The sequence below is a fragment of the Pteropus vampyrus genome, unplaced genomic scaffold (genome assembly GCF_000151845.1).
Source record: "Pteropus vampyrus isolate Shadow unplaced genomic scaffold, Pvam_2.0 Scaffold584, whole genome shotgun sequence".
NCBI classification, from domain to species: Eukaryota; Metazoa; Chordata; class Mammalia; order Chiroptera; family Pteropodidae; genus Pteropus; species Pteropus vampyrus.
Window position 1 is genome coordinate 365835 of NW_011889365.1, and position 13748 is coordinate 379582.

General features: G+C 35.8%; 1 protein-coding gene and 1 pseudogene across 1 annotated transcript in view; one reads left to right on the forward strand and one right to left on the reverse strand.

Moving 5' to 3' along the window:
• Window positions 1-13748, reverse strand: part of LOC105308524 (histone-lysine N-methyltransferase SMYD3-like) — a 446229-nt gene that overhangs the window by 350079 nt on the left and 82402 nt on the right. The gene's annotated exons all lie outside the window — the stretch shown is intronic.
• Window positions 7270-7388, forward strand: LOC111733605 (annotated as a pseudogene).

Below are 13748 nucleotides of genomic sequence, written 5' to 3' on the forward strand. Positions count from 1 at the left end.
TCTGTGGCCTTCTTCCCATCCTATATCACCTCAGTTGAAATGGTGAAAACTATTCGACAAGCCCAGGGCTATCTATAGAAACCAAAAGCTATGCTATCAGAAAGGGCAGACTTGATTTGATAAGGAAGGGAAAACGCTAGGTCTTTGCCGGCTAAAGTGGCAAACATGGTTGGAGGCAACAGGAAAAATCCTGCTAGCCTAAGGCTGTGGTGCAATCTGGGGCATGTGGTACACCAGCAAGAAATTTAATGGAGAGACCTTAGGAATGAGAGTCACAAAAGGCCTAAGATAAGCTCATCACACATCCCTAGCTGACTAGGAAACTGTGTCTGTGTAAGGGGAAAACCCAAGAGAGCCTCATGTAAAGTAAAACCCGAGGGAGACTTGAGAACTGGCTACAACTTTTAAATGTGCTCCCTAACCCACACAGAGGTCAATTAGCAGAGGGTGTAAGCCTCACAGACCTGTACCCAAATCATTGGCAGATCGCTAAGCTATTCAGGCGTAAGGGCCGCCCCTAAGAAGCCAGTCTAAAAAATAAATAAATAAAAACAAAAGAACTGACAGACATTGGCAGCAAAAAGACCACAGAGGAGATAGATTTCACGGTTTCAATTAAGACAAATTATTAAAAAAGAAAAAAATACCAGGGAGGATGAAGTGGGTAAAGGGGATCAAATATATGCTAGCTGAAGGAAACTGGACTTTGGGTGGTAAACACACAAGAGAATATACAGATGTTAAATTATAATGTACACCTGAAAATTATATAATTGTATTAACCAATGTTACCCCAATAAACTTAATTTAAAAAATCATATAAAAATAGTATAATAATTAAAATAAAAAATTCACCAAATAGGCTCAACAGCAGACTCAGGCAGCAGAAAAAAGAAATGCTAAACTTGAGAACAGATCAACAGAAATGATCTAATGTCAAGAACAGAGAGAAAAAAAGAATTTAAAAAGAAAGAACACAGCCTCAGAGTGGTGTGTATGACAATATCAAGTATATCAATCTACATAGCATAAGAATCCCAGAAGAGAGAAAAAATATTTTAAATAATGACCTAAAACTTCCAAAATTTGCTGGAAAATATTCATCTACATATCAAAGAAGCTCAATGAATCCCAAATAAGATAAACAAAAAGAACCGCACCAAGGCATAATCATAGTCAAACTGCTGAAAATCAAAGACAAGGAGAAAATCTTTTCAGCAACAGGAAAAAAACAATTTCACATACAGGGGAACAGTTACTCCATAAATGGTTGACCTCTCATCAGAAAACAACAGAAGTCAGAAAGAATAAAATGACATATTCAAAGTGCTAAAAGAAAAAAACTTTCAGCCAGTAATTCTACATGCAGTAAAACTATCCTTCAAAAATGAAATAGACATTCTCAAATAAGCAAAAAAAAGGTGGAAGAAGTCACTGCAAGCAGACCCGAATGACATGAACTACTATAGGAACTGCAATATATAGTTCAGATGGCAACTCAATTCCATAAGGAATGAAGAGCATTGGAAATGGGTAAGATGTAGGTAAATGTGAGACTGTATAAACACATTGTTTTATTCTCTTTATTTAAAAAACAACATTGCTTAAAGTAAAAATTATGTATTGTTTGGTTTTAATAACATATAGATGTTCTACCTAGGACAAAAACAGCACAAAAGGAGAGAAAATGTAGTTATATCAAAGATGCTATATATTACCAGAATTGCATCACTATAAAACTGAAATGGATTGTGATATGTTAAAGATGCATGTTGTAACCCTTAAGTCAGTGCCTTCCAAGAGAAATATGAGAGCCACAAAGATTAGTCACACAGAAAGTTTTAATTTTCTATTTATATTTTTGTTTTTTATGTGAAATTTTAATAATGTTTTATTTAACCCAAACTATCCAAAATATTATTAAAATATATAATCATATAAATTATTAATGAGATATTGTACATTCTGCATTTCACACTAAGTCACTAAAATCCTGTTTGTATTTCACTTTAGTATATATCGATTCAGATTAGCCACATTTCAAGTGCACAATAGCTGCATGTGGCTGGTGGCGATTACATTGTACATAGCAGCCCTATAGCCATCGTTAAAAAAAAAGACTTTAAAAATCAACAAATTAAAATGTACACTCAAAAAACATTTGTTTAACACAAAAGGCAGTAACAAAAGGACAGAGTGGAAAAGAGAGATGAGACCCATAGGAAACAAATAGCAAAATAAATCCAAATATAAATCCAACTAAATCAAAAATTATATTAACATGAATGGACTAAACATTCAAATCAAAAGGGAGATATTGTGAGACTGCATTTAAAAAAGCAAGATCCATCTATAGACTGTGTAGAGAAGATATACTCTAGATTCAAAATACAAACAGGTTGGAAACAAAACAAAATAGTAGCCATAACATTGCTGCAGTGACTACATGAGTATCAGACAAAACAGTCTTTAAGACAAGATATTACTAGAGACAAAGAAGGACATTTGATAATGAAAAGTAAGACATTTCATAATGGAAAGTGGACACGTTAAGAAGGGGAGAAAGCAGAAAGTACTGAGCACTAACGGTTTGGAAGGAAGAGAGATATTTTCCTATTTGGAGCTGCCCCCTCCTCAGCTGATGATACTACACCTCCAACACTTCTCAGCATGACACAGGGCAGCGGTCCTTGAATTCTAATCTTACCTGAACATTCAGTGCTTTCAAATCCCTATGCATTTGAACGCGCCCTTGCACCATCTGGAACACCGGCCTCAACATTTTGCACGAGAGGCTCCCATTCCTCCTTCGAGTTTCAGCTTGTCTACAAAGCCTTTCCTGAATGCTTCACCAAGATTGTCACCACAGCCGGTACATACCCATATTAAAGCACCCATTACTCTTCAAATAATCATTTTGGTATCTCTCTTTCCAGACTTTCTGAAGAAAAGAACCATCATTTTTTGGGTCACATTTTCAGGTTCTTACACAAATATGAAACATCATAAGTGTTCAATAAATGCTTATTGAATGAAGGAATGAGTGAACAAATGACCAACTGAATATATATAGCAAAGACCAAGGTTGGTAGAATTGAGAGTTGAAGATAAAGTTTATTTTTCACAACTCCCATCAGAGAAATTAAAATACAGTCACAAGGAAGCGTTAAGCACATGAGAAATTGGTATGATTGTAGCAACAATAGTAACCAACATTAAAGGAAGATTTACTATGTGTCAAGCACTGTTCTATGCATTTTGCATATATTAATTCTTTCAATCCTCATAATATCTCCATTAGGAAGACACTAATTTTATCACCATTTACAGATAGGTCAATGGCAACAAAAAGTCAATTAAAATAAAGGAATATTTCTCCAAAGAAGACATGCAAATGGCCAAGAAGCATATGAAAAGATGCTAAACATCATTAACCATTACAGAGGGAACTATAAAGCCAAACTGCAAAGATAACACCACTTCAAATACACTAGGAGGGCGATAATAGGAAAGAGACAATAACAAGTGTCGACGAAGATGAGGAGAAACTGGAACCCTCATGCACTACTGGTAGGAACGTAAAATGGTACACTGCTTTAGAAACTGTTTCTCAAAATATTAAACAGAGAGGTACCATATGATTCACTAGATTGTGAAGTGGCAGCTAACAGTTATAGATGTTCTCTTAGGGGAAAGTAAAATATTCTAAAATTGGTGATAGCTGCACAGCTATGAGAATATACTGAAATACACTAAATTGTACAATTTAAATGACTTAATTGTATATCAATAAAATACTTAACAAAGTTAATAAAAGAAGCACTGTAATTAGTTCATTTTCAAAAGAACTTCATCCAAATATTTAAACCAAAGAAATTTTAATATAAGCATTTTTCTTTCATGTAATATTTTTCAAAGCTAAGTAGTATAAGAACAAATTTATGATATTAAAAAAAATTCTAAAAGAAACAGTTACTTTACCTCTGAGGTTGTCCCAGGTAATTCTACCTAACAAACAAAAATAGATAAAGTTTAACTGTGAACAGTTACTTTCTGTACTTCGGTGACATCCTATGGTAAAAACTGAAAACTAGCATTAACCGTTGAAAGCAGATGATTTTGCCATATAGATTTGAGGGGTGTTGTTGTTGTTGTTGCTTTAGCTTTACTTTTATTTATTTCAGAGAAACGGAATGCAAAGTAAATCTAATCAGTTATATTCTCCCCAGAATCATAGCATAATGAATGTTACCCTGTGTCATTCAGGGAGAGGGTTACATTAGTAGGCAAATGACGTGTTTTCTGATAGCTCTTACTAGTATTTACCTAAAATATTAGACAAACTAACTCATATAACACAGATGTGTAACTGATAACACCAACTATCTCTAACACACCTGAAACTGAGTTAAGTACTAATTTCCTTGAAGGATAGAATCCAGACAGCTAGTTCTGACCAGTATACACTGTCAGAGACCTCCCATAATGAAAGGAAATTTAACCCCACTGTACACAAACCTGATTACACAGACAAGATCCTGATGTCAGACACCAAATGGCAGGCCTTACAATATAAATATACGGCATGGCCAGACCTCACCTAAATAACTACTATTTGGCAGAGGCAGAGCCTTAATCATTTCCACCAACTTTCGAAATCCTGCTTTAAACTTTACTGGATCACGGACTTTTGATACAGAGGTCAGAATATATCGAAACGAAACCACCAATATCAGGCACTCAGGCCTAAGTCCTATTGCTGTACAGAGACTGAACAACATGATGGTGCTGTAATGACTGCGTGTGGTACCGGGTGGGTACTTAGGAGGATCGCCTCATAAGTTGTACAGATGTCTAACCACTACGCTGTACACCTGATACTAATGTGACATTGCATGTCAGCTATAATTGAAAAAATTTGTTAACTTTTTAATAAACAAAAGTAAAAAAAAAACAAACAAGAGATTGGATAATAAACAGTGGCAATCTAGTCACAAATTTAGCTCTACTTTATTATATAGGAGTGACAATTTGGTCACTTATCGAATAGAATAACCTTTCTTAACACCAAGAAAGGGTGTTCAAACTCCATTTTAAAACAAAACTGAAGACTCTATTTCTACCATTTTCCCCAAGCAACCTATAACCAAATAGCATGGATCTTAAAACATATTGGAATGAGGCAGACTTTAAATATATTAATATACAAATCCATACATGTGGGCAAAGTACAAGTACAGAAATATGTCATTTTGCTCCATCCCTGAAATGTTTAATGTCGGCCAAAGAGCAATCTCAATACCAACATCACACCTGCAGTGGGAAAATATTTTTTTCTATTTTCCTTCAGCCTGAGACAAACTGACTCTTTTCAGTCACCTGAATTGCTCTAAGGGGTCTCTAAAAGTAGACAGGGCCAAATCACTGGCTGTCAGTGGGCCTTTGAAAAGTCCCCCATTTTCACAAATGGATGATGTATATCACTACTGCACGAGGACTACCACTGTGAGAAAGGAAAGGGGACTCTAACTGCTGTCTCTACACTCCGCCACCGCCTGAAGAATATGAGCAAGGACATCAAACGTTAAGAGCCTGCAGATGTCAAAACACATACGTCAGGTACATGATAGGTTAGAAATAGCTTTTAAAACCTGATTTTAAAAATAAAAGGTAAGTAAAACGTATGAGACAATCTACCGTAAAAAGGAAGATGTTCGGAGCAAGCAAGAGCTTGGTGAAGAGTCTGTGTGGGAGGATTACTGTATCTCACCATGGGGGGGGGGGGGCCTAGGAATACCCCCAAAATATAAGAGAGCCTTTGAGAAAATACTATTTAAGACTGGGATGAAAGTATACCTAATTGATGCAGATATATATCAGTTTCTGCAAATCAGGCTTTAAGGCATTTTTACACTACATCTCACAGCTACAGCATGTCTCCATTTTTCTTGATCCTATCCTCTTCAGGAATTTTAGTTTTACCTGGTCAGCTAGCTAATTATTCATCATTCAAAGGTGATTGTTCCCACAAGCTATCTTGCTACTTACATCTCGAACATAAAGCTCTCTGAGTTTCTGCTCCTCCCTATCACCCTGCCCAGACCATCAGAGATCCTCCGAATCAGACCTGGATAAACGTCATTAACACATTCGAACCATTTTCTCCATATTGGACTAATTCATGATAACTTTCAAAACACCAAAGAAAAAAACTATTATGTAATCTTAGTTTATTTTGATATTTATGAAACAACCAGTACTTTCATATACTCAGCAGGTATAAAAACTGTACTTAACCCAGTGAGTAGATAGTAACAATATTTCCTTACAAAGTGTGACGAACGACAAGGTGAGGAGTAGGTTACCATGATATCAATCTTCCAAAGATTATTAGTAATCTTTAGAATTTATGCTCTCTTGAAAAAACTACTCAATTTCTGTGGACAGTATATACTAGTTTCAAGGACTTCTAACTACTCGAGATGATACCTTTTATAGCCTGAGTTGGAAAACTGTCTCAGAAGATAGGAGCTATTCTAAGAAAAGCCCTAACTCTTTCATTTATTCACTATCAAAAATAATGTTTATTAGTGCCAGGTCCTGAAGAAGCTCCTGGTTTGGTTGGAAAAACATACCTATATATAAACAACTCTAATGAGGTATGGTAAAAGCTATACTAGAGATATGTACAAGATGCAGTGGTGACGAACTCTACTTAAGAAAAGCTTCACAGCTGAAATACTTGGGTGGTATGTAAGAATTCTCCCTCCACCAGGCTGACAAGGAAAAGGAAGGACATTCCGGGCGGAAGGAAAAGCATGTGCAAAGGTGCAGAGGCATGCAAGAACACAGCCCATTCAGGGAACCGTAAGTAATCGAAGTGACTGAAGCAGAGCACATGAATAAGGGAACACTGCGGGCTGTGGTTAATTAGATAGGCAGGAACCAAAAGAAGGAGAACAGACAAGAAAAACTGAGAGTGAAATATGTACAAGGGAGTAAGAAAAACAGGGAAGATCACACGTGGAAGCCAAGGAAATAGGGAATTCAGTCTGGACACAGCTGTATAAAATAAATTGAATCAATCTAGATCTAATATCTTGCCTTCTTTCTGCTAGTGAAAAAACTGATTCATACACAGCCAACTGCCTAGCATAACCAGTCATTCATAAAAGAGTAATCTTGAATTAGTTGTAGATTTTCTCTTGGATTTCAATTATATGTTTTAAATATATTTTAAATAACTGCTATTAAAAATGGTTCTAGGAAATATACGGCCATGCCACCCTGGACAAGCCTGATCCCATCTGATCTCGGAAGCTAAGCAGGGTCGGGCCTGATTAGTACTTGGATGGGAGACCACCTAGGAAGACCAGATGCTGTAGGTGTAAAAAACAAAAAAATAAGGGATTGTAAGCTGACAAGGTCCTTGCAATCTGTGAGGTCAACCAAGGGTTGCCTAGCCTAAAAAAAAAAAAAAAAAAAATGGTTCTAGGAAAGAAAAATAAAGATGAGAAAGACATATGCCTACCCCTAAGGACCTTATATCCTATCATGTAATGAAGTCACTTATGGATTTATAGTAATATGTCATCCTGTAAATATTATTATAGAGACTACACAGGAGACATTCAATGTCCATAAATAAGACACATTAACATCTACTTTAAAATTATTTGTGTAAATAAACATAAAACTTCAGCAGAGAAATTAAGGATTCTCATCTAAAAATCAGTACATTATATTTATGAATTTATATAATGCTTTCATGACATGCAAGAATTCAAAACTCTGACATTAATAAGCCATTCAACAAGACCATTAAGATTACAGTCATATTTTTATGCTATAATTTTCATTTTCGTCTTTTTTTTTAGACTGCTTTTCAAAAGAAATAAAAGTCAAAGAAACCCTTCTAAGATCAAAAGCTATATATTTAAGATACATAACCCTAAAAAAATGTTCAATTGCTAGGTGACTAATTTTAAGATACTATTATCAGTTTAAGAAGTCATTTACTCATTTATTCACCTACCAATTATTTATTAAGCCAGATACCATGATAGGCAATGGGGAATAAGCACAGAACAGGAAACAGTACCTGCCTTCACAAAGCTTAGTCTAGTAGGAAAATAATTTAACAAGAACCTAAAACATAATATATTAAATGCTTTTTACAAACAGTCCTTGTAGCTACACCAGCAACCACTTACATTTCAACATTTCATTTCAAATACTTGAGGTATTCAGACAACGTTAAGAAACAATAACATTATTGGCATCAGTAACTAATTGTGCTATTTTGTGACTTCTAATAGTTTGATAAAGAATAGTTTCCTAGCCATTTCCAAAAAAAATTAATTCTTGCCCCTTTCAGGCTACTGCAATTGAGATAAAAAACTTAAGATAGTTTTTTTAAAAGTCCGTGGAAAACAATATTAGCCAATTAGTCACTTTAGTCAATTATTCAAGGTACAAAAAAAAAAGGGGACTATGAATTACATGGTATCCAAGCATGTATTCTTTGGAAAATGCTGAAAACCAAATCATTCACATAGAAAGAAATTACTTCATTTCTGCTGCTGCCTTTTTTTCGGAAACACTTAAAATTCATAAATTTCACAAAATCTGAAATTGATAAATCAAAAGAAAGTGGTGAATGAATACAATATTAACTTTTCAAAATGTGTTTGGGGCAACTAAACATCATCACAGTATCATATTTCCTTACACTAATTTAATCATTTTTAAAAAGCAAAGCTTTCTTTAAACACTAAAAGAATTATTTTGAAGTAACCAAGGAGAATCATTACAATAGAAAACATTGAAAATATTAAACTCTAAAAAAACTATATGATAAAGTTTTAAAACATCCCAGTAACAATGTTTTTCAGGCCCAATAACTTAAATGCTTTTTAAGATTATTATTGTAATGTCTTCTAGCCTAGAATAAGAACAATCTCTCTAAACAGTACATATTGCCTTCATCATTTCCTTTTCCAACAAAATGTCAAAAAAGAGAACTGCAATATTTTTATTGTAATCATACAAACATTAATTCAATATATACATGGGGTTAACATACCAAAATACAAAATAGAGTAAATATCAAAATAGAGATGTTTATTCATTCTAATGAATAAATTCAAGATTAGATTTGCCGATTACCTATTTTCCAAAATTTTTTAAATGCCAAAATAAAATGTGAAGCAAAATTGTTCAAAACTAGTTAATCTGAGTCTTGATCTGCTAAAATGATTAACGACATGATCTTAAAGATGATCCCACATCTGAGGCAAGTGATACCTCTGTGATTTCAGGGCACAAATCCCTCTATCCATCAAACTAAATAGAAGGGTTAGAAAGGTTAATAGAGACAGAGTATCTGTAATAGACTTCTGCTTTTCATTCTCAACTCAATATACTTCAGTGATCACTCAGCTATTTGTAATGTTCTTATGAATCAATGCTGCCTTCACATTCAAGATAGAGGACAGAAGCCACTGTGTGAAGCCATAAAGCTTACCTTTGCAAATCCTCATCAAGCTGCTCTGATGGTTAAATCTATGTGAGGCTTCATAAACAATTAAAGTGCTGACATAACTTTAATTAGAAACTCAAATGGCACTGCTAAACACCTAAATAAAACATGAACAAGTACAATAACCACCTGCAAAGAGCAATTTCAATTTCCAGCCTCTGTTTACCAAAAGAGATTTTTCTCTTTTCAGCTGCACAATCACTTGGGTTTTATGAGCTCTGGGATAGCAGTAGCTGTCAATAATTTAAAATCATGGAAATAAATTTTGAATATGTACTTACATTCTATGACGGATTGTACTGGTAGCAGTCAAAAATGTTACAGACTGAAAAAAATAAAGTTGTCTCATTTGTTTGGCTGGCACCTCATTCTATCCTAATTCTCCATAAAGATTCACCATTAAAAAAAAAAACCCTCATGCTACAGATTGCTAATAAATCAGAGTCAACTTATTCTGCTTATGGTTTTTAATTCACCCTTGACAGAAGGTAAATTACTAGAAGAGCAAGGACCACAGCGCTAGCTGGATAAGTCACAGCCCAAGTCAGAATGCAGTGCCAGAACGATTTGTGCTGGAAAGCAATATGCAGGGGCCTTGAACATGAAGTTCTTTTTGTCTGTTTTCCCTCACTTGTCTACCTCACAAGGTTGAATTCAGATTACCCTAGTGCTATGTTTACTTTGTTTTTTCAGAGGCAGAGCCTAAACTGTAACCTCTTTCCATCTATACTTCGTCTCCCCTTATGGTCATAAAACCCTGACTGTTCTCGTCAGCCTCATGTACAGAGAGCATGAAAGACTTGGGTCAGAAAAACTCAGGTTGACCATTTAGCTCCATCTCTTACTATGCTCATGCTCTTGGAAAAGTTACTTTTCCTCTCTGTAGGTCCATTTCTTCACTTATGAAATGGAGATAATAAAAGCTCTAACATGAGAATTAAATGAGATGTCATATGTGACAGTTCCAGGTGTTCAGAAAATAATATATGTCAGTTCCCTTCTCTCCTCCCTATTTTAAATGTATCCTATATTCCTCATCCCTCTCCCTACTGTTCCCTCCTTCTGAGATGTGGGTAATCTATGCCCTATCCTTGCCACCTTCAAACAATAATCCAACAGAAATTATAATAAACTAAAAGAACATTTAACTAGAAAACCCAAAAGTCCACTGACAGGAGAATAAGTTGTATGTTCTATACCTTGGAATATCATATAGCAGTGAAAATGAATGAACTATAGCTACATGCAATAATACGGATGCATCTTAAAAATGTAATATTGAGTAAAATAAATCCTTTAAAACTATATCCAGCAATGATGCCATTTTATAAACTAAAAAAGTAAGAAGAAATAAATATCTATGTCTAAGTACACATACATTTATGGTAAAACTAAGCACTGAAATATCTCATATACCCTGATTCAAGGTCAACATTTTCACAGAAATTCATTCAAGTTTGGATACAGACCTGAATTGGAATGTATACTGCTATATACATGGACACACCAAACACAATCTACCTTTTTTCTAATGCTGTTGATTTTTTTTAAATAAACAAAACCAGCAACATATATGCTACCCTTCACTTATCTACCTTGAATCCAAATCACAATGATGGCCATAAATGGAAATTTTTGCTTTTTATTGTAAAAGTTTTCCACATACTGTGGCAATCACAGCTATTGAGGTCAGAGCATCATGGCAGCTGTGAAGGGATAACAATTTAGTTCTTTTCGTGTTGAAGCCTCAGCTCAAGATCCCATCTGTGCTGACTTCAGGCTGGGGGAATCAATTTCCCCAGCCTGAAAACTGAAACATATGCTGCAATAATGAAAGGTTTCTTGAGCCAGTTCAGCAGAATTGGGAATGTGAACACAGCGGAGGACTTCACGAGCGGCACCCACCTGCTAGACAAAGGATGCTTCTGAAGACATGGCACTAAGGTCTCCCTGTCCAAAAAGGGAGAAGTCGGTCCCATTACCGGTATGTATTCTTTCTGTATCTTAGAGCAGACTCTGGCTCATGTTTAAGTGCAGAGTGGAGGTTTTGCAAGTCCAGAAGTCAGAAAGGGCAAAAAATAGCAGTGTTTAGAATGCCCTTGCAAGCATTTTCTCTTTGCATCCCCTTTACTAATCTAGACCTGTGCTGTACAATACTAGCCATGTGTGGCTATTCATACTTAAACTAATTAAATCTCAATGAAAGTTTAAAATTAACTTCTTTAGTCACACTAGCCACATTTCAAGTGCTCAACAGCAACATAACATATGGCTAGTGGCTGGTTACTGTACTGGACGGAGCAAATAAGTGACATTTCCATCATTACAGAAAGTGCTCTTGCACAGTCCTCGTCTGACACCAACTCACTTTTAAAATAAAACCAAAACCTCCACGAGCGTCCTGAACATAAAGTCCTAGAGTTAACCAGAAAATGTCGAGGATGAGTCACCCAGAACAATTAACCTAAGACTGTTCACAGGCTTGGATGGTTAAGGCTTCTCTCAAGTGGTGTCTTGATTTGCCCATTTCACTGCTTAGCGACGCCCAGTGATTAAAAGAATGAACTCTGGAGTTAGATAATTTGAGTCTGGCTCTACCCTGTGACACTCTGAGTTAACTGCTCAAGCTATCTCATTTTTCTATATGTAAAAATGAGGATAATAATAGTAACAACTTCATAGGTTTGTTTAAAAATTAAATGATACAATACTTGCAAACCCATTAGTGCCGTGCTTGGCACACGTTAAGAGCTCCGTAATTGTTAGCTATTAACCATTATTATCCCTGCCAAAAGCGAGGTAAAGGAAAGAATGATGATGAATTTTATCCATTAAAATCTATTTAGAGCTCTGGTAAAGATTTGCTAAGAGAGAAAATCAAAATACAAGACCTTTTTAATTTTCTGCACTGTATGTCTATAATTCAATAATTTCCTTTCTCACCTTTAAAAAGCCTGTCCTTTCCTGTTCACTATTCTCACAAGTCTCTCTTCCACACAGTGTGTGTCAAGGGTCCTCACAACAACCCCATTAGGCAGGTAACTCAGCATACCTATCCATTTCAGACAAGCAAACTGAGACAGAGAGGTTGGGTAGCATGCGGGGTCCTGCACTGTAAGTGGCAGTGACTGGACTGGAACGCAGGCAGCGTGGAGCCTGCTCACAGCCACTATGCAGCGTTGTCTCTATCTGCTGACATCCTCCTTCCAAAACAAACAGAACGTTTCCAAGCTACTTGTTAGGTAATAGTATTAGAAAGAGACAGTTTATTTAATGGGCTTGGCAACGACAGAGAAGGGAGAAGTCACTTGAGATTTGGGTGTGACCGTAGCAGTAATCACTGTACTGTCTTCTAAATCCCCTGGCAAATGTGGATGGAATAAAGCTGTTTCTCAGAGGGTTGGCATCGACTGCCGGGAGGTGTAGCAGAAAGTCATGAGGGTGGTTTGGTTTTCAAAACAATTTGGGGCCAGGGGTGGGGGAAGGTTACCGTAGGCATTCTCTCTGGAGACAGGGGTGCTACATCCTGTAATACTCATCACAATCCTACACAGCTTTCAAATGTCCAACTAGGACATTTAGGTCTAGAACCAAATCCCTTTTCACATATAAGCAGAAGTAATGCTTGTATTTTTAGTATATTTAGCATACGCTGAATTTTCCAGGATTGTAACTACAAGGTAAACTGAAGGAAATGGTACTATTATTGTCCAAAACTTTACCAGTTTCAGATGATAACGTCATGCTCTTTGAATCACCAACACAAGACACTTTCATCAGTCTCCATTAGGGCAGCACATTTATGATAATTCTTCACCATGAATTCTATTAGTACCTAAACATTTATATATGGTAACATTCACTTTTATAATAGCTTTCCATTTATTTCTTCTCTATATTATCATTAGGGCATTATATTGATATTTTGAAACTGTGTATAAGTAGTTATATTAGCTAATATTTTTTCTTCAGCATAGTAACAGTGTGTGTGTGTGTGTGTGTGTGTGTGTGTGTGTGTGTGTGTATGTGTGTGTTGAAAATTTCATGTTTATAAAGAGGGGACATTGTGCTTTACAAGGTTGATGTTCTGCGAAAAAAACTGGTGGTCCACAGAATGAACTCATGTGCCATCACCTTGCTGTTTCTTATCAATATTTTGCTATGCAGGAAAATCAGAGTTCCATACCCCCAACACAAGCTTTCTGAC